The sequence below is a fragment of the Muscardinus avellanarius genome (assembly GCF_963383645.1).
Source record: "Muscardinus avellanarius genome assembly, chromosome: 19".
NCBI classification, from domain to species: domain Eukaryota; kingdom Metazoa; phylum Chordata; class Mammalia; order Rodentia; family Gliridae; genus Muscardinus; species Muscardinus avellanarius.
The window spans coordinates 17,243,291-17,263,209 of NC_137805.1; the positions used below are offsets into that span (position 1 = coordinate 17,243,291).

Consider the following 19,919-nt stretch of genomic DNA (forward strand, 5'->3'; position numbering starts at 1 on the left):
CACGGAGGAGCGGATGTCTTCCCTCTGGTCTGTATGTCTGGAGGAAATCCTCTGAGCGCTGGAGGGAACATCTCCTAATGGATCCGGTTTGAAAGGTCACAGGTTCTCAAGCTGGAAGAGTCCTGTCTACATTCCTTAATCTTAATGTGGATTCTGAAGTCCACGGACTCGGTGGCCCCTGTTTACCTGATTTTACATGCCGCCCTCCTGGGGAACCCTTTTCTAATTGACCTGCCCTGTGTGCCTCAGTATATCCCCTAGCTGCCCTGTCTTTGTCTCCGTATTCCCTGCCATTATATAGTTGTTTGCTTGTTGACTGTCAGCTTTGCACCTAAGTCCCATGAGGAGTGAGACTTCGTCGTGTACCACATCTCATTCCTGTGCCCGTTTGTGGCACGTGGTAGGGACAGAGTATTTGCTAAATTAGTGAATGCAGGGGCAACCAGCGCAGCCGCCAGCACGGAGCAGGTGAGCAGAAAAGCCTCTTCCTCCCCTGGCCTTGTAGCGCCCACCATTATTCTAGCATTTTCTGTACAGCCCCACGGGTGTACAAGGTCTTGGGTGTGCCTCACCACCAGGGGGAGGGTCTGGGGGGGTGTGCGCAGATGTGTCTAAAGGTGGCTGCAGAAACAGAAAGGGCGTGGTGGATGGTGGGAATGCTGTAGTCTGGGGCCTTGGATGCACAGCGTGACGGCTGGGGCTGGAGCCACTATCTCTAGGAGCCCCTTGTAAGAGGGCTCTCCGCTCCGGTGCCTAGCATCTGAACGAGGCCACGATTCCCCGCAGCTCAGAGGGGGCTTATGGCGAGCAAGCTGGAAATCCCGTGGCCTCTTGTGACTTGGGCTCCAAAGTCACACAGCACCATATTTGTTGTGACCATGAGCCTCCCACGACCCCAGGGAGAAGACAGAGAATTTAATTTTCAACCCATGTATGGAGACAGCTGTGGGCACGCACTGGGCTCTGCCATCGGATCACATCTGTTGCCCTTGCTCTGTGTGTGGTTTCTGACAAGAGCCGATCTCTCTGGCCCCGCGAGCCACCCACAACTAGACTCGTTTTCTAGTGAAGGTAATAAACACTACAACCCTTTCCCCACTTGCATCCCACCTAGAGGCGGGCGGGAAGGCACGAGATGTCTCTGCCAGCAGGGTCAGTCTCTAAAAATACCAAATGAGTTAGAACTCTGGAGCCCTCCCAGCCCTCCCCTCTCCGCTCCTGTGCTGAGCAATTAATACAGATGCCATCTTCGGCACCATGGAGACTCCCCTGTCGCGAGGCCGAGGAGACCCAGGCGCTGCGTGGGATCCAGAGTTCTCTGGCAGCCATTAGCACCCTGCCGCCTCTCCATCTCAGTCTTGAGATTTCCACCCTCTGCTAAGACAGTGGTGTCGCCCGTCAGCCAGCTCCCGGGGCCCTTTCTCCATCTCCGCCTTCCCAGAGGAAGGCCAGGGGCAGAGCCCAGCGTGCCTGGTGAGCCGTCTGCTGTCTCTTGTGCCAGTGCATTACAAAGCTGGCAAGAAAGCAGAAAATAATGGGCACCGTGGGCCACAGTAGGCAACATCGCCCTCAGACACATCCTCACACGAGCCTCCATCAGCCTGCAGGTTAGCTAGCGCTCTGCAGTCCTTGTGTCTAATGATGCTGCTAGACGCAGCCTTGCACCCCACGCTTTAGAATCCGTGGCGCAAGAAACCCAGGGACCAAGATGAGTATCCATCCCTTTGAAACCCACCCCTGGTTACAGAGAGCCCCAGAATTCTCCACCCAAACAGCCCCAAGTAGGCTGCCGAGGTTTGAGCAGGCCCACTCCCTTCCCAGGGCTTTGGAGGGAAGAGTCCAAGCAAAGCAAACTTGAGCTTGATGCCTGGATCCACATGCGTGCATGTAGTCCTGGGCAGAGCCAGGTGGGCAGAGCAGGGGTGCCTCTTAAGCCTGGCAGAGGCAGATGTTAGGGCATACCTGCCCATGCACCCCAGGTCAAGGACCAGCATTACCCTGCCCACCATGGGCCCCACCGGGACGTAAAACCTCAAGAGAGAAGCCCCTCGGTGCCGTCTGTGGCACGTCAAACAGCAGAAGATGCACAGTTACTATTTGTTGAGCACAGGGATGAGCAGCTCCTGTTATCGTCTCCACCTGTCACTCAAGATGCTCAGGAATGGTTCACTGGATGTAAGAAGACTGCGGCAAGGGCAAACAGTTGGCGTCTTAGAGGCCAGCAAGAAATAGATGAGTGCCTGAGTCACAAGTACACGAAGCTAAGTACAGATGTCCTGTGTGCAAAATCTAGAAAGCGCTTCCCCAGCCCCGCAGTGTGGTAGTGCTGGGCTGGGCCCTTCTGGGTGTCCTAGAAGCCGCCTCACCCTGCAGGAACCCCGTGTCTTGCAAAGAGGATCTCTTATGGTCGGCACCTGCCAGGCACAGCATGCTAGGAGCTCAGAGAAAACACCATCAGGGGCCAAGCTGGTGCTGCTCGTGCAGGGGTCAGGCAGATTCCAAAGGAGGACAGAGAAAAGGGGTGAAGGCCAGAGTGGGAAGTACCATGGCCTGGGCTCTGGAGATGTGAGTTCCTAGAGGAGCAGGGACCAGGGCGTGGGCTGTAGAGAGTGAGAGACGGAGGGTGAAGGGGTGAGACCTCACAAGAGAGGCGGTGGGCAGCGGGCTCTCTCACCATCCCCCAGCCATCCCCCTGGCCTAGGGTTAGGGCAAATAAGGTCGCCCCGTGCATAGATGGAGGTGACAGGTCTTCTCTCCTGTCGGGTGAGAAAGGCCCAGGCAGGCCACAGCACAAAGCTCAAGGCCACCTGAGAATAGGATTCCAGGACCCCAGCAGCCTGAGGAACACCCTGGCCTGGTGAGGAACCTTCCAGAACATTATCCAGCCCCCACTAGACCGTGACTAGCTGGTCTGCCTCATCCAGGTCCAGGAGGGAGGCCTCCTGCCAGAGGGTTCCAGCAGGCATGTTCTGATACCCTGCCTGCCCCTGAGAGACAACCGTGGAGCTGTTCTTTGGTGAGGTTAACTGGACCCAATCCCAGGGCTCAACAGAATGCTAGGCGCTTTTGAATTCTCCCGTGAAACCTGACCAAACTTATCATCTGCACAGACATTCAAACTGCCCGTTCTGTTTGAGCCCCGGACTTTGAGTTTGGTGTCACGCCCGCAACATTTATTGAGTACAGAATCCCCGGCACACTTCTTTTTTAAAAAAAAATCCCAAATGTTTATGCTTGCTTCTCTTTTACTTTCATGTAAAAACTTCCCTCTTGGAGTGAGATTTGTAGAACTCGAAACAGCCATTTTTGGCTCAATTTGCCAACACCATAGTTTTAATTTCCTCTTGGATCTTTCTGCTTGTGTAGATTTCAGCATCTCTAAGCCTTGAGATTACACTTCAAAAAAAGGGGGTGGGAATTCTATTCCTTCCAATTGTTCTTCCTGGATTGTCCCTTATGAATAAAAAAAAAACCCATGATCTTCACAGTTTTATCAGCGTTGAATATCCTTAAGAAAACACACTTATCTTTAAAAATTCCCTTATGTCCCATTTTTCATAACACTGAGACATTAAAAGCAGGGTTTTCTATCTGTAAAGAAGTTTGTATCTTTCTAAACTCACTGTGACTGCCCCAGATACAGGGAAAAGCCTGAGAATTATTTTCTAGAAATGTGATTTGTTTGTGATTTTAAAATATCTTGCAAAATTTTGCTAATTTTTCTGCATGACATAGATACTTGAGTATTTGAGATTATCAGCCAAGCTACACATTTGCTCATTTAGTAAAATAAGCTTTCAGTTACTGATATTTAAAATTCTTTCTCGCTGGGCGTGGTGGCACACACTTGTAATCCCCGCGCTTGGGAGGCAGAGACAGGAGGATCACGCAGGTCCGAAACCAGCTGTACTGGATTAAGAGACCCTGTTTCCAAATAAACATATAAAATAGGTCTGGGAGTGTATCTCAAGAGGTAGAAGGGTTCCATCCCCAGTACCACAAAAAGTAAATAAATAAATAAATAAATAAATAAATAAATAAAATTCTTTCTCAAATGAATGTGGGCAGTTTTCTCTCCTTGATAGATCAGACTCAGGGCAGTAACACGTGTTCTTGGCGCACCTTGTCAGCTTTCAAAAGTGTTCATCCTATTTGGAGTCTCTTCTCCCTATTTAATGTAATTCCTCTCTCCTGGAAATCAGAAACTCTTACGTGCTTGTGTGCGCAGAAGTATAAAGTACCATACACTTGAAAATGATTTTCTACCCCTTATTAGGCAAGCTTGTGCTAGGTGGGTCTGTGTAGGAGCAAGGGTGCTCACCAGTTCAGCAGTCCATTTTGGTCAGTGGCTATGCCTGGGAAAGAAATATCAATGAGATGGATGGAGGTGTGGCTCAGGGGTGGAGCGCTTGACCTGCAAGCATGAGGACCCTGGGTTTGATCCCCAGGACTACCAAAAAAGAGAAAGAAAAAAAAAAAACAGTGAGGATGTTCTAGTGTGTGTCTTCATGTCCTAAAGCGGGTCCAATGCCTGTTAGGGGCTTGCATGCAATAAAGACGGTGGGTTCCACCCAGGGCGGGTCATTCTAGAGGTGCAGGCAGGATGCCACATCAGGACAGGGCTTCCCCAGATGGAGATGCCCTGGGAACGGCAAGCGGGTCTGTTGGGGTCAGTGTTTCAGCTGCCCCATGTGCTGGTGTCTAGGGATTTGTCCTGTTTATCCCAGGGTTGGTGGCCTCCCCTGGTGTCCTCAACCCCTACCCACACATTTTTTCTGCCCCACCCCAGGGAGTTAATCCTGCCTGGGAATTGGGATAACTCACTGTAGACGCTTCTATCCATATTCTCGTGTATTCTCGATCAGCTTTTAGGTTTAAGAATCGGCTAATTTCTGCCCTGGGATCCCATTGTGATCTCCTTCCTCCCCAGAGCTGCAGAAGAACACACCATCCTGGGGAGAAAGCCCCTGGGACAGCAGAGGGGGGGTGTGATGGGCGGGGTCAGGGAGGGAGGCTGTCCTGGCATCCTCTCCCTTATGTCATGGTTTGCAGGTTCCTGGTTTCCTCACTTTTACCCAGATAGAGTGCTCAGCTCATCACCCTGTTTCCCTCCCTCCCTGTGCACAGTACCTTTGTTTTCTCTGAAGCTCCAGATCTGTTCCTGCCCTGGCCCTGACTACCTTTGTGGTCTTTGGGACACCTGCGCCGCCCTGCCCTTCCTAACCACTCCATTTCTGCGCCCACAGAAGCCTTGCATTGGCCCATCATACTTTAAGTTTTTCCTGGTCCTGCGTCACCAGCCCACGAGTTGACCTCCCGTGAATCAGGTTTTCGCCTGTCAACAAGACTGAATAACGTTTACTCTCAGAGGCCAGGAGGGTGGGCAGCTCCAGAGGGGGGAGTCTCAGCTCCAGGACCCACCTGCCCACCCCCAGTAAGAGTGAAGATTCCTTGGGATGTGTTTTCAAAGAAGCTCAAGGCTGAGCGTGCCTGGGTCCCACAGGGGAGAGGCTCCCTGACTCTAAGTGTCCCCTTTCAGTCCTGGGGAGGAGGGAGGAGCTTTGCTCTGGAAGGGATTTCCCTAAAGGATGTCATTTTCTGTTATGTTTGTCATTAAATTTTAATATCTGAAGGAATGATTTCCCTTGGTATAACTGCCCTGGGCTTAGATTGTTTTGTGAAGAACTAAAGAAGAAAGCAGTTTATACAATAGATAATTCTTAGGAGAGAGAAGACCCAGGTCCCAGCAGGAGGTGGAGAAGACCCCTCCCCAGCTTCACCTGTCCCAGCTCCTGTATCAAAACTCTCGTCCAGGTCCGGGATGTGTCTGCCTTCCAAGGCTACCCTCCTGTCTCTGACTTGGAACTCAACTTCCCCCTACAGAACACCGCTGTCATGCAACAGCTTCTCTATGGACGGCACTGTTCTCTCTCTGCAACATCCAATACAGTAGTCACTGGCCACAGGTGGCTACTGAGTCCTCGAAGTGGCTAGTGAGACCGTGGAGCTGACATTTTGTTTTCGTTAGTGTAAATTTAAATGTCGCATATGGCTAGGGGTTACTCTAGAAGGCCTGCCAATGATGGAGGAGAAGGAGGAGGAGGAAGAGGAGGAGGAGGAGGAGGAGGAGGAGGAGGAGGAGGAGGAGGAGGAGGAGGAGGAGGAGATAGAGGAGGAGGAGGAGGAGGAGATAGAGGAGGAGGAGGAGAGGAGAGATACATGTACATACCCATAGGGTACAATGTGATATTTCAATACATATATACATTGTAAAATAACCAAATTGAGCTAAGTAACTATTATATCACCCCATATACTTATAATTTTTTATATCAAGAACATTTAAATATCACTCTTTGGGACAGGGTGTGTAGCTCAGTGGCACAGCGCTTTCTTAGCAAGTGAGAGGCCCTGGGTTTGATCCCCAGAACCCCAAAATAAAAAAATAAAATCCAATCTCCTAGCAATTAGAGATACATAATACATCATTCCTAACTATAAACTAGGAAGAAAAGAAGTGAAATTGCCTTCTGATGGCATAGTCTCATCTATAGAAAAGCCTAAAGATATTACCAAAAAAAAGAAAAACACTAAACAAATTCAACAAAGTTGCAGCATACAAAATCAACATTCAAATATCAGTAGCATTTTTATAAAGTAACAACAAATTTTCTGAAAATTAAATGAATTAAAAACCCACTAACAATAGCATCAGTAAAAACATTAGAAGAGAATTTAGCCAAGGGGCCCTGGGAGTTGCGGGGACCTGCGCAACGTGGTTAGAGAGGTCCCGGAAACAACTCATTCTCTGGGCAGACGTGTTTAGTTAAGGGATTTCGCCCTGGAAGAGAAAAATGATTAGAACAGCTTGTGGAATGTGCTGTTTACTCTTGGAAAAGTGCTGAGCCTGGCCTTAATTTGTCAGTGTCAACACAAAGCTAAAACTGGTGTCCAGAGAGGATTAGCACAAAGACAGTAAATTACCATGTTTCGATAGATCCATCTTAAGGCTCTGCCTTGCCTCCTTGCTCATGAGACTTAATTCAGAGGACCAATGTCAAACCAGAAGGTGTCCTCTTCTCTTTCTTCTTTCTTCCTTCTTTCCTTTTTTCTTTTATACTTTCTCCTCCTTTCCCCTCTCCTCCCCTTCCTCCCTTTCTTTCTCTCTTATTCTCTCCCTCTCCCTCTCTCTCTTTTTCTTTCTTTGTACTAAGCATTGAACCCAGAGGCATTCTACCTCCAAGCTACACCCCCAGCCCTATTTTACTTCTCTGTTTCCCTAAAGTGTGGAGGCTAGTTTTGAACCTGTGGTCCTCTGTCTCAATCTTCCAAGCACTAGAATCACTGACATGTGTCACCACGCCCAGCCTAGAGTATGCATTTTAAATGACACCCACTTGAGTCCCACTTACTATCCTGTGGTCATGGGCAAGTCGTTGTGCTGTGCTGAGCCTCAGTTCCCTCATCTTCCCCTGGAGACTCAAACAGCACCAACTAGAGGTGGTTGGTGCCTGCCTATAATGCCAATACTTGGGAGCCTGGAACAGCAGGATTGCAGGGTTGAGGCCAGTGTGTAGTAACTTAGAGAGAGCCTGTTTCAAAATAAAATAAAATGGGGCTGGGGGTTAGCTCAGAAGTAGAATGTCCCTAGGCTCCATTTCCAGTCACACACACACACACACACACACACACACACACACACACACACACACACACACCAGTACCGCCCACCTCGTCTGGTTGCTCTAAGGCATACCTGAAAGCAGGCATCCAAAGCGCCTGGCACTGAATGGATCACACGCCCAGTAAGCAGCCTGATTGTAAGTGCCCAACCCATTTCCCACAGCTCCTTGCAATTCTGGGCTTTTTTGGTCCCCAAATCCCATTCTCCCAGGATGTAGGTCATCCCCTAAGTGCCAGGAAATCGATACCCCTGACAGAGAGGAGTTTGCTAAGGGCAAAATATCTCAGTTCCCTGGTGCCTCGGTTGGACTGACTGAAACACAAGTTCTGCCTTGTCTCCCAGAGTCCCCTGGCTGAGCGAGCGCAGGTGGGACCCCAGTGCCTTACTTTGGCAACACAGTGTTGGGGTCCACCCTCTCTTGCCTGATTTCCCAGCTCACCCCAACACTTCCTAGGATCACTACACCGCCCAACTCAATGAGTTACACCCCAGTTCTGGCGTCAAGTTCTGCTTCCAGGGAACAGGCTTACCACCATTCATATGATGCAATCACCCCCATAAAACCCAGGAACTCACAGGAGATGCAAAATTCCAAGATCCAGTCTTTTCCAAACACCCAGAGAAAACAGTCTGCCATGAGTTGAGCTGTCAGCACGTTCGTTCATGTCCTGAACCCAAGGTGAGATAGAACATCATCTGAGGAATGGGCTTTGAGGTAGACAAGCTTCAAATTCGGCCTCATGAAAGCCCCAAATACAGGAGGTAGAAAGAGAATTTTGCTTAATTCATTTTTCCCTTGTAGTAGAGAGCATGCACATTGCTTAGACACCAAATGTTTGCCGATGGAGACCAGACACCTGCGGCCTGCTGTACGCCCCTCCTCATCTTGTTTGTCTGACTTATTATGTGGTCCACCTGTTCCCCTCTCCAAAATTTTATTTTTATTTTTAAATTCTATATAGTAAATAAACTTGATATGTTCCCCTGAGATGGTATTGCCAATCAGAGGCAAACTCTAATAGATATCTATAGATTATTTACAATTTATGGGAGCATTTTTCCACTGAGAAATATAAGTTAAAAAAAAAAGCCAAGTCAAGAGTGAGGTACCACTATTGGGGTTTTTCGTATCATAACTTAAAAAAACTGGTCTTCTAAATGGCCGGCATCGGAGCCTTCTTTGAGGCAAGGCCACTCCTGGGGCCTCCGAGGCCAGGATCGGAGCCAGCTGAGGGGTTAGGCTGGTGTCAGGGCCAGTGAGATCAGAACCAGGGCCTCCCATGAGGCAAGGCCGCTGCTTGAGCCAGCGAGGTCTGGATCAGTCCACCGGGTAGCCAGGCCATTACTGGGGCCGTCAAGAGTGGGATCAGTAATTGCAACGCGGCATGCACAGAGAAATATCGCAGAAAATATAAATCAGATGCTTCCCCTAATCAACAATAACTAGGAGGAAAGGGGCAACAGGAAGAGGTCGAGCTATAGAAAGGGCCCTATAGTGAAGCAATTAAGGTGACCAATCAGAGGGTATGGAATAGGGGAGGATGGAGTCTCTTTAAAACTCAGGAGGTACATAAACATATGTATCAAAGTTAATCACCAAACAAGCATGGGATCCAGGGAGGGGGAGGGAATGGGATAGGGACTGGATGAGGGCTAATTGGATGATGTGTGCTTGTATATCCTCTCAAGTCTTGTATTCCAATGTGATGTATGATTACAATGCACCAATTTAAAAAAATTTTTTAAAAAACTGGTCTTCTAGCCAGAGGTAGTGGCAGACGCCTGTAATCCTGTGAGGGTAACAGACACGGAAGGATCCAGGTTTCAGAACAGCACACTGTAAATTAGATCCCCTTCAAAATAAAGAATAAAACAGGGCTGGGAAATAGCTCAGAAGTAGAGCTCCCTCCCGTGGATTCAGCCTCCAGTACCACCACCACCATCAAAAGGGGGAAAAAAAAAAGCAAAAGAAAGTACCATTCTTCAGTAAATATTCAACAAGTCATTCTGGATAAAATGGTCAACCAAATGCTCTAATTATCAGAAGACACCCCACTCCTCCTGTCAGTACGACGCAGACCTGTGCTTGCCAGGCCTTGAGACTTTCCAGTAAATGCCATCCGGCCGGAACTTGAGCTAGCTGTTGCTGTCATCGTTGTTGTTATCATTATTACGTGTCCTAGCTGTCTTTCCTTCCCTCTCCACCCCCATCCGACATTCCTGGTATAATACAACGACTCCCAATAAGGTTTTCAAGTTTAACGAAAACCCCTGACTTTATAACAAAAACCGTCTCCACCCTGGGAACCTAGATAGGTAGTGTGTTCCAAAATCAGTGTCTCCAGGGATCATATTTTTTCCTTCTAGGATTTATAACAGAAGATCTCCTGTAGCCAAGACCCTGTCCGAGGCTAGCTCCCCTGAGGCAGGAGTCCAGGGCTGGTGCTTCCTTCCAAGATGAAGCCAGGAAGTGCCCTAGGGAAACTGAGGCAGAGAAGGAAGGCAGCCAATAGAAAAGGGACAGGGCAGAGAGCTTCATCCCACCAGGGAACAGCCAGAGTGTGGCGACCGCCTGTCTCTCACTATCCCAGCCTGGGTGCTGGGGCCCCGGGTACTTATCCAGCAACTCCTGCAGGGCTGGCTGAGGACTGCTAGAGGTCCTGACCTCTCTGCATCTCCTAAAGCTTCCAGGCAAGTAGACAGCCTTGTGTGAGTGAGTGGGGGGTGGGGGGGCTCGGGAACATGAGTGCCCAGGGATCAAGACAGGCACAGACAGCGTCTGCCAACAGATCTGGCCCACAGGGCCACCCCAAGTAGAACTGAACTTGTGCTCTTGCCCACAGCTTGAGTTCAGCCTGCAGAGCCCGGCTGGCCAGCTGCTTCTTTGGGGTCTTCTCCCACCTCTCCATTCTCGGAAGCAGACACAGATGCCACTGGGTTCTCCACGAATCCACAGAGCCAGATTGTCTGGGCAGATGCCCAGTACCTCTCCACAGCATCTGAACTAACCTGGAAACTTGGGGGTGGAGGAGGGGCCAGGAAAAGGTGTCCTTTCTTTCAACAGTGGAGCGGGGTGCGCCCTTGCCCAGCTGTGCGGTTCTACCCTACTGCCCCTTCCACAGGGCTTTTCCTGTTCTGTTCACACACTCACGGCCCATGAGCCATGACAGCAAAGGGCTGCCTCCTCCCAGAGCCTGTTTCCTGCTGTGTCCTCTCTATCACTGTCTGACTTAGTACTTGGCAATTCCTATCCATTTGCCACCATCTTGCAGGATTCACCTGATGGTCAAAGGTTAAAGCCCCATCTAAGCCATGAGTGACCTGCATGCTGTGCGCCTCAATTTCCCTGTGTGTGGGTCTGAGGCTGGTACCTACCCCGTAGAGATGGCTAAGAGAGAGCATTGTAACTCATGCCTACTCCAGTGCCTAGCACATGCCAAGCAGGAGAAGATGTGAGCTTACATCTTATGTTAACTGGTTTTACCCTGAGTCGGTCTGTGGTCACCCCTTGCCCAGAGAGTGGCCATCTAAGTGAATTGTTGGTCCCATCAGTTCCCTTGCAATCCCAACCTAGCTGTACCAGCACCAGACCCATTTCTTGAAGCAATGTCCACACCACACGTGGCTCGGGACTCTCGTCTGGAAATCCCATCATCAGAAGGTCAACACAGCATGGCAGGGAGAAGGTGCATGTTTAGAGTTGGGCCACCCAGGCTCATGTCTCAGCAGAACCACTTTTAGGTGCATCACTACCTACAATAAAGGCGCAAGTTACTTTTCTTCTGAGTGTCTTGTTTTTCCTATAAAATGAGTATAATACAGTGCCATCTGCTTCGTAGGGTTTGCTGGGTGCGGATTAAATAAATCAATCTGTGCAGATGCTCAGAGAAAGACCAGGAACTTAGTACTTGCTCAGTAATTATCAGTTCTAGTCATTATTGTTGTCTCCGCGTGTACCACATTCTACGTGCCAACTCAGTTTCCAGGCTTTTCCCCCTCTTCTCCTGCACACCCATACAAACAGAATCGTCAACTACTGAGCAATCACAGGGCCTTCTGTCCCCAGATCCTGGGTAGTCCCGGCCACCTCTGCCTCTCCTTGGCAGCCTACATGGTCCAGCTAGATATGATCCCCTTTTGAGCTTTCTCTCACTTCCCATAAGGAAAAACGGGGCTTGGCATCCACACACATCCCTTCTACCCTAAATCCCCACTCTCCTTGTTACGGCCATACATGTCTCACCTTCCCTCTTCTTTTCAGTTGATCTTAGACAGTTGGACCGTGCCTCAGTCAGCTCTGTGTCCAGCATGGCAGTTTGCCTGGAGAAACTGCTTACTAAATGGGCAGGACCTGAGTCAATGAATGAATGAAGTGTGCTTGGTATCTTGGCTTCTGAATGTGGGTTCTGTCTACTGAGCTGGCGAGTCAGAGTTATTTGCCAGTGTTTTCCTAAAGCTCTGGCTTCTCCATCAACCTGTAGTATAACAAGATGGGCTTTGCCGGCTGGGCCTCCTTTGAGAGACATGTACGGAGTTAAATACACAGAACCCATGGCTTATGGGGCCAGAAAGAGCAAGATGAAGCAAGTCCGTGCAGGTCGCCGGTGCCCAAAGCACACCTCGTCTCTCTCCAGACGTCAGCGCTCCCTGGGCATTGTGCAGACCTGCTGCCAGTGGAGACCTTCCCCTGTGTGGATGTGTCTGTTGCACAATTCCGCAGTGACTCAGAATCCTTTCTGAGCACTTGCACAAAGGCATAACATCCAGACAAAATCACCGTTAATGCGATCGCAATGTTCTCCCAACTTTTCTTGAGTTAAATTCCTTCCCTGAAGCACCAGCTTCTAACTACTCAGGTATTATTTTAGCAACCAAACTCAGTGTCCCACGTATGAAAGATGCCTGCACTTGTCGCCAATTAAGAATGGGTGGAGATGAGGCTTAGGCTCATGGCTTTGGCTTCCTAGGTTCATATGGCCTAGAACACAACCTCTGGAAAGGAAGCAGTGCTATTTGCCCCAAACCTTGGGCCTCTACACAATAAGGGCCCCAGCAGCCAAGCTCTAGGTAGATGCTGCCATTTCCCTGTGGTTCTAGTAATGTCTGGCCCTGTTCAGAAGTTCCTGAAGACTCTCCCAAGAGAGTCTCATGTTTCTGGAGTTCTCTTAGTCTTTCCCTTGAGGAACCTCAGCGGCCCCAAATGTTACTGCCCTTTCAATGTGCACTTCTTTCCTTGAGGAATGTGGAACCAGATCTCAAAGAGCTGGCGCAGGGGACATTTGGAGAAAACTGTCAATCATTAACCTTCCCACTGCTCTAGGCTGGAGCCCAAGATGGGCCCCATTGCCCATCTCCTTATGATCGGCATGGGTGCTTTAACTGCCCTCAGCACTCTTTTTGCTTAAGAGACTTAGCCTCTAAGGTTCTTTTCACCATTTCTCCCAAGAATCCTAGAAGCTATTTGCAAATGCATTCCTTGATAACATGCCCTCTACCCAGAAATCCCCAAGCACGCATATAAACCAGGTCCAAATGTGGCCTTCAGTGCTGGGCCTTTGGCTTGGATGCATTTAATTAATTCTCCTGATGTATCCTCACAATACTGAAGGACTTCCTGCTGCTTCCTCATGAGCAGACTCCAAAGACAATCATGGAGCCTGTCTTATCAGCTATTTTATTAACAGTCTGATTGCTATTATTTTATGCACAAAGGTGAAAGCCTGCGGATTTCTTTTTTCCTTCTCGAGCTTATTAGAACTGCATTTTCCTCTGCACTGTAGACCACAGGGATTAGGCAGAGGTGTATTTCTGGCAGTTAGCATAATGCTGCTCAGCATCTGAGCTGTGGCGGGCCAGCAGTTTTGGCTGGTTGCTGGGCCCTCTCAGCCTCTACTGGACACAGGCCCAAAATTCATTTAGCTTCATTGCTTTGCTTTTGCAGAGTCAGCTTGGGGAAAGACCCATTATTCTTCTGGACAGAGGGCAGGTCCTGGAGGATCATTTTACAACCTGAATCTACACATTACACACAGATATTTACATTTATGGTACTATAAGCTTTTTGTGAGACACAGGGCACAACCTTTGAGACAGTGGGGGTGGGGAGAGAAAGGGGGGGAGAGAGAGATTGAGATTGAGATTGGACTCAGGGGTATTCTACCTCTGAGCTATACCCCAAGACCTACTTTACTTTTATTTTGAAACAGGGTCTCACCAAGTTGCAGCGAGCCGCCTCGCTAAGTTGCTGAGGGTGGTGGTGGACCTGCAATCCTCCTATCTCAGCCTCTCAAGTACTAGGATTACAGGCATGTGCTGCCATGCCTGGCCGAAGCACTTCTTAATTGTGATCCTGAATAAATAAATAAGTGTGTGTGTGTGTGTGTGTGTGTGTGTGTGTGTGTGTGTTCGCTCCTTGGCAATGCAGGCAACAATTCCTGGGCTTACATAGAGTCAGAATGTAATTTTAAGTGCGGCTATAAGGTTTGAAAAGACTAAACACTTTCATTCTCCCTGCCATCTCATCTCAGTGCTTGTCACCTTCATACTTTGGACTGCTCTGTCAGGAAGTTCTGTGTCTTATTTTAATTTTTTATTTTGCATTGTAGTTATATATCTTAATGGAGTACAAGATAGTGGAGACATAGATGCACACATCACCCAATTAGCCCTTCCCCAATTCCCACCCCATTCCCTCCCGCTCCTTCCATCTCATGTTTGGCTTAGTGTTGACTTTGATATGATAAAGTACATCAAGTGCATTAGAGGGTTTCCCTCTTCCTCCCTCCCATCCCCTCAGGTTGTCTTATTTGCTCACCCATAGTTTCTCCTTCTTCCTCTAGAGTTCCTTCTATGACCCATTTTCTTCCTAGCTTCTGCATATTAGGAAGAACATCCAATTTCTTATTTTTTGTGACTGTCTAATCTCGCTTAGCATAATGTCCTCCAGTTCATCCATTTCCCTGCAAATGATGTAATTGTGTTTTTCTTATGGCTGAGTAAAATTCCATTGTGTACATATTCCATAGTCTTGTAATACATTCATCTGTCTATCTGTATCTTGATTCCATCATGTATTTATTTATTTATGTATTTATTGCCGCTGGGGTCCATATTCCATATTGATGTCCAACTGGTGCTTTAAAAACATAACACTCATTAGTACTGCTTAGTCTGGCCCGCCTACCTGTCCAAGTTCATTTTTAATCTCTACTCACTATACTTCAGTCCCAGACCTTCCTCCTGTTCCTCTGACACTCCAAACTCCCCTTTCCCCCTTTTTTTGGTTCCATTTTGGCTGCACTGCTGTCTAGTGTGGTTTGTTACGCTGTTCCAGTTCCTGCTTACATCTCACCAATGGTCTTGCCTCAACATTTTCCCTATTCTCTGCTCTGCTGGCAAAGATATTAGACTTTTCTATACCAAAATGTCAAAAATGAACCTTCTTGTCTTCCTTCCTATATAGTAAATAGACGAGTCAGCTCAGGGAGGGACCAGTTCAAATGACAAAGAGCTCTGCATGACTAAAGAGATATACATAATTCTTTATAAAACTTATTGGCCCTTATTTTTAAAAAAGGTTGTGAAAGAAGTAAAAGAGCCCTTCTGTGAACATATTCTTGTAGCTTCAATTTAGTGATGGTGTTGGCATGGATACACAGCATGAAGAGGGAGTGGATGGGGTACCCTGCACTGGGGGCATGGCCAGAGACAGTACACTGTCTAATCACAAGATACAAAGAAACTGGACTTGCTGGACATCAACAGACAGCCATACTGCTTTGAATATCTTTAAGTCAACCAAGAACCAAGTGTCTCCTTCTGCTTGTCTTTGGGGCACGGGGTAATGGCAAGCCAATTCATTAGAGGAGAGAATATGGCTCTTGGTGTCTCAGAGCCACCCCTGGCCAGCTCCATGACCTTGAGAGAATTGCTTACCCTTCAGGCACTTGTTTTTTTCATCTATAAATGAGGTGAATGTTCTCAAGGTCCAGTTTAATGTCAAGATTCACTCCCGAGTGACCTGAAGCCTCCATCTCTAGACAACTACAATATCAAAACACAAACTCTTTTGATGAAACTGAAGTTTCTAGAATCACACCAGAAAGCTTGATATTGCCTGACTGGAACTCGCTGGGCAGTAGGTGGATGCCTGAGCCCCCAGAGCATACTCAGACAGAGGCTCTGTCCTACCTGGGCCTGAGCTTAGGCCCAAGGCCCTGTCCTTAGACCAAGTCACGTGGCCAATGTGGGAACGACCAAGTCCACAGCTGCTCCATGTGAGGGTTGGGATCCCCGTCACAAATAAGAACCACTGATCCAAAATGAGTAATAATAAAGGCAGGGAGCAAAGTGCTAGACTGTGAGCCAGATATGATGGCCCATGCCTGTAATCCCAGTACCTGGGGAAGCTAAGAGGAGAGTATCCCAGGTTTGAGGCCAACCTCAGAAATTTATCAAGACCCTTAGCAACTTAGTGAGTCCGTGTTTAAAAAAAGTAAAAAGGGCTGGAGGTGTATCTCAGAGCTAGAATGCTCCTGGGTTTAACCTCATACCAAAAAAAAAAAAAAAAATGCTAGTCAATGCCTGGTTCCAACTGCCTGTGGCCCAGGTAACCTTTGTATTGCAGTCATGTGAATTCTGCACCTGCCTACGTGTATCATGATGGAGGCTGTGCAGAAAGGCCACCCCAGTTCACTGCTTCTCTACTGCAAACTCAACCACCAAGGTAACAGCCTACTCATCTTCCACTTCCTATATTTAACCACAAATGAACCCAGCAGTGGGTACTGAGGGTGCTGAGTGTATCAGGGGGTTTCCCAGGAGTTCCAAGACAAAGAAAGAAAGAAAGAAAGAAAGAAAGAAAGAAAGAAAGAAAGAAAGAAAGAAAGAAAGATGAATCCAACCAAGTAATTACAAACTCTTCCTACTAAAATGATTATAAGGGAGAAATGGAGAAAGAAAAATGCAGCTCATGGAAATATGCAATGGGCAAATCTAGCTGCCCAAGTGTTTTGCTCCCGGGCCCTTACATGGAAGAGGAAATGGCCTTGGTGGGGCCTGGTGAGTGCTGAGAGCTTCCTGTTGTATAATTGCATAAACCAAGACTAGTCCAAAGGAACACATTGCTCACATCATGTTTGGATCAAGGTGTGTGTAAAGAGTTCAGGTTCAATAAAATGACCAAGTATTTATTGAGATCTTTGTAAGTGAGGGTTGAAGAATAGGGACAGGGAAGGAGAGACAAGATATAGTCCTTGCCATCTATAATTCTGGCACCTGCAAGATACAAACTGGGTTATAGGCGTATACCACCATGCCTGGCTTACAATATACTTGAACCCCACACAATATTGAGCCAGACACAAAAGAATACAGATTGTATGACCTGCTTCTGCTAAAGTACAGAAACAGATGCAACTCTTAACAGTGATAGGAGTCAGTGTATTAGTCACCTTTCTTTACTGTGACAAATGCCTGAAATAAGCCAAGATACAGGGAAGAAGCTACTTGGACTCACAGTTTTGATGGTTTCAGTCCCTGATAAGTTGTGCTTGTTGCTCTGGGGCCTGTGGGAGGCAGTATGTCACAGCAAGAGTTCATGACTGAGCAAAGCCTAGTTACACTGACTCTCCCTCCTGCATCCTACATCCCAAACAGAATGTGTAGGGCAGAGCCTGAGCCACTGAGGGCAATAAACATCACGTGTTCATCTTACAGCCAGGACTCAAAAGGGACGAAGAAGAGACTGCAGAATCCCCTTTGAGGGCATGCCCCCCAGTGAGTGCAACACTCTTCCCTAGGCAGCATCTCCCACTAGGAGGTCCTAGTGGTCTTCCCACTAGGACCACTCTGGAGTCCAAGCCTTTAACACACGGGTCTCTGGGAACCTTCAAGAGCCAAGCTAGAGCTGTCGGGACAGTGGCTAAGGACTGTGAGGAAGCAGAGGGACTGAAGGGGTGTCATCCATGTTCTGCCATGTTTCCCTCTGGCTACTGCTTACAGAAGTGTCTTCACTAGGTAAAAAATCATCCAAGCTCTTCACCATACTTGTCCTAAGAAGGAAACCAAGTCAGAATCCCTGAGTCACTGGTCATGGCAGCTCCAGACATACTGGGCCATGCCAGCTTCCTGCCCTCCCCAGCATCCTGAGGGGAAAGACCCTGCTTATTCATGTGCCTCTGTCAATATGCAGGAATAGGACTGTGGAGTCTCCGAGCACGCATGTGGTTCAATATCCGTACTTATTATCAACATTTTTGCAGAGTAACCAATTTCTATTTCCACCTGGGAACCCAGGCTCTTCACATCCTCCAAGGTGGAGGAGTTGCATGGCCGGGACCCGGGAGCCAGGCAGCTCCAGTGTTTGGTGCACTCCAGAGCCTGCCTGTGACCTGCTGGCTGATAGACACCTGTCTGCAAAGCTGTGTCACGTAGCAGGTGCCATGAACACCTGCTCCGTTTTATTTTATTTTGATGGTACTGGGGTTCCTGGAAAGCCTTCTACCTCCGGGCTAAGCTCCCAGACCTATTTTTATACTCTTTTATTTGGAAACATGGTTTCTTAAGCCAGCACGGCTGGCTTCGAACCTGCGCGATCCTCCTGTCTCCGCCTCCCAAGCGCGGGGATTATAAGCGTGCACCACCACGTCCGGCCCTGCTCCATTTTATAAAATAAAAGCTAAAACTCAAAGAAGACAGGTAAACCTCCCAGGTCACCAGCGAACCTGTTCAGTGCAAAGCCGCCACTGGACCAGCAGCCCCAACTCCCCAATCTTGTTTTCTAAAGGGCCAGGAAGGGGTGCCCAGGGACCTCAGTAAGCAGGGGTACCCCCAGGCAGAGCCACTGGCAAGCCAAGAGAAGCCAAGCACAAGGTCTCTGCCTAAGCATCCATTTGAAATACAAACTACTTCTTTAGTTTACCTTGGAAATGAGAAAGCTGTTTCTTTGCACAAAGTTGAAACCAGAAGGCTCTCAGAGGCCGGGTACACTAACTCCCCCATCTGCACCCTACAATCCAAACAGAATGTTTAGGGCAGATGAGCCTCCGGGGGGAATAAAAATCACATGTGTTGCATGCACATGGGCGTCTTAGTATTGCAGGAAAACCGGGCGAGGCTCGTTTCCTGCCATTCCGCTTCCACATTTTAGTCAGTGCTGCATTAATGGGCAAGTTTGCATGCAATTTGCTTAAATTACAAAATTATTTTCAGCAATGAAAAAAGAAGCTGATATGGGGGAAAAGAAAACATCTCACATCCTCCCTCCCTTTAGTGGCAGTCCTAGTCTCGTTTGTTGCCGTCACCATTGATCTATTTTGATAACTGTCTCTTTAAATGTGTTTGAAATTTAGAGGCCTTGAAGCAACTTTAAAATTAATATTCTCCCCCCAAGTCCCTGCTCCTTTTTTTTTTTTTGAAATAACCCTGCTTCTTGTGAGATAACCGTGAAGAACAATCTCCGGACAGATCCAAAGGGGGAAAAGACTTGGAAAATGGCTCCGTAATAATCTCACACATGTATAGCTCGTATGTTCTGCTTCTATAGCAGTTTTTTTTTGCTTTATTATCTTTTTACAGGAAACACATTTTGCTTAAACTTTCCAGAAAGATGTAGATTTCAGGATGAAAGCTACGCTGGAAGTCTTTTAGACAGAAAAGCATGGTATGTGTGAAAGTGCCCAGAAAGACTGCCTCTCACAAACATGCCAGAGCTGCCCTAAAACTCCTCTGTTCCTACTCGTGTGTGTGTGTGTGTGCTCGCGCGCCCTGTAAATGGAGCTCCTGCCACTCAGTCCTCTCCTGTCCATCCTGGAAGTCTGGCATCCCTACCCTTTCTTTCCCATCCCCTACTTCCTTTATATGGTCAAGAAAAACCTTGGCAGAAAGGCCAGTGTCTCTCCCCTCCCAAACCCACAGTACGAGATGCACTATCCACACCCAAGGGCCAGGAAATACTATCTCCGTGTCAGAACAGGTGCTGAAGGATGGGGACTAGAGGGCACAGTCTTAAGAGTGTAGACGGGCGTGGTGGCGCACGCTTGTCATCCCCGCGCTTGGGAGGCAGAGACAGGAGGATCGCGAGGTTAGAAGCCAGCCGCGCGCGCTGGCTTAGGAGACCCTGTTTCCAAAATAAAAATGTAAAAATAGGTCTCGGAGTGTAGCCCGGAGGTAGAAGGGCTTCCAGAAACCCCAGTACCATTAAAAAAAAAAAAAAAAAAAAAAGAGTGTGGATGCC

The 19,919-nt window shown here is 48.2% G+C and overlaps 1 protein-coding gene across 1 annotated transcript in view; it reads left to right on the forward strand.

Annotated features, from left to right (window-relative positions):
* SLC24A3 (solute carrier family 24 member 3) overlaps positions 1-19,919 on the forward strand; it is a gene marked incomplete at its 3' end in the record, with an annotated part of 445,609 nt that overhangs the window by 269,300 nt on the left and 156,390 nt on the right. The gene's annotated exons all lie outside the window — the stretch shown is intronic.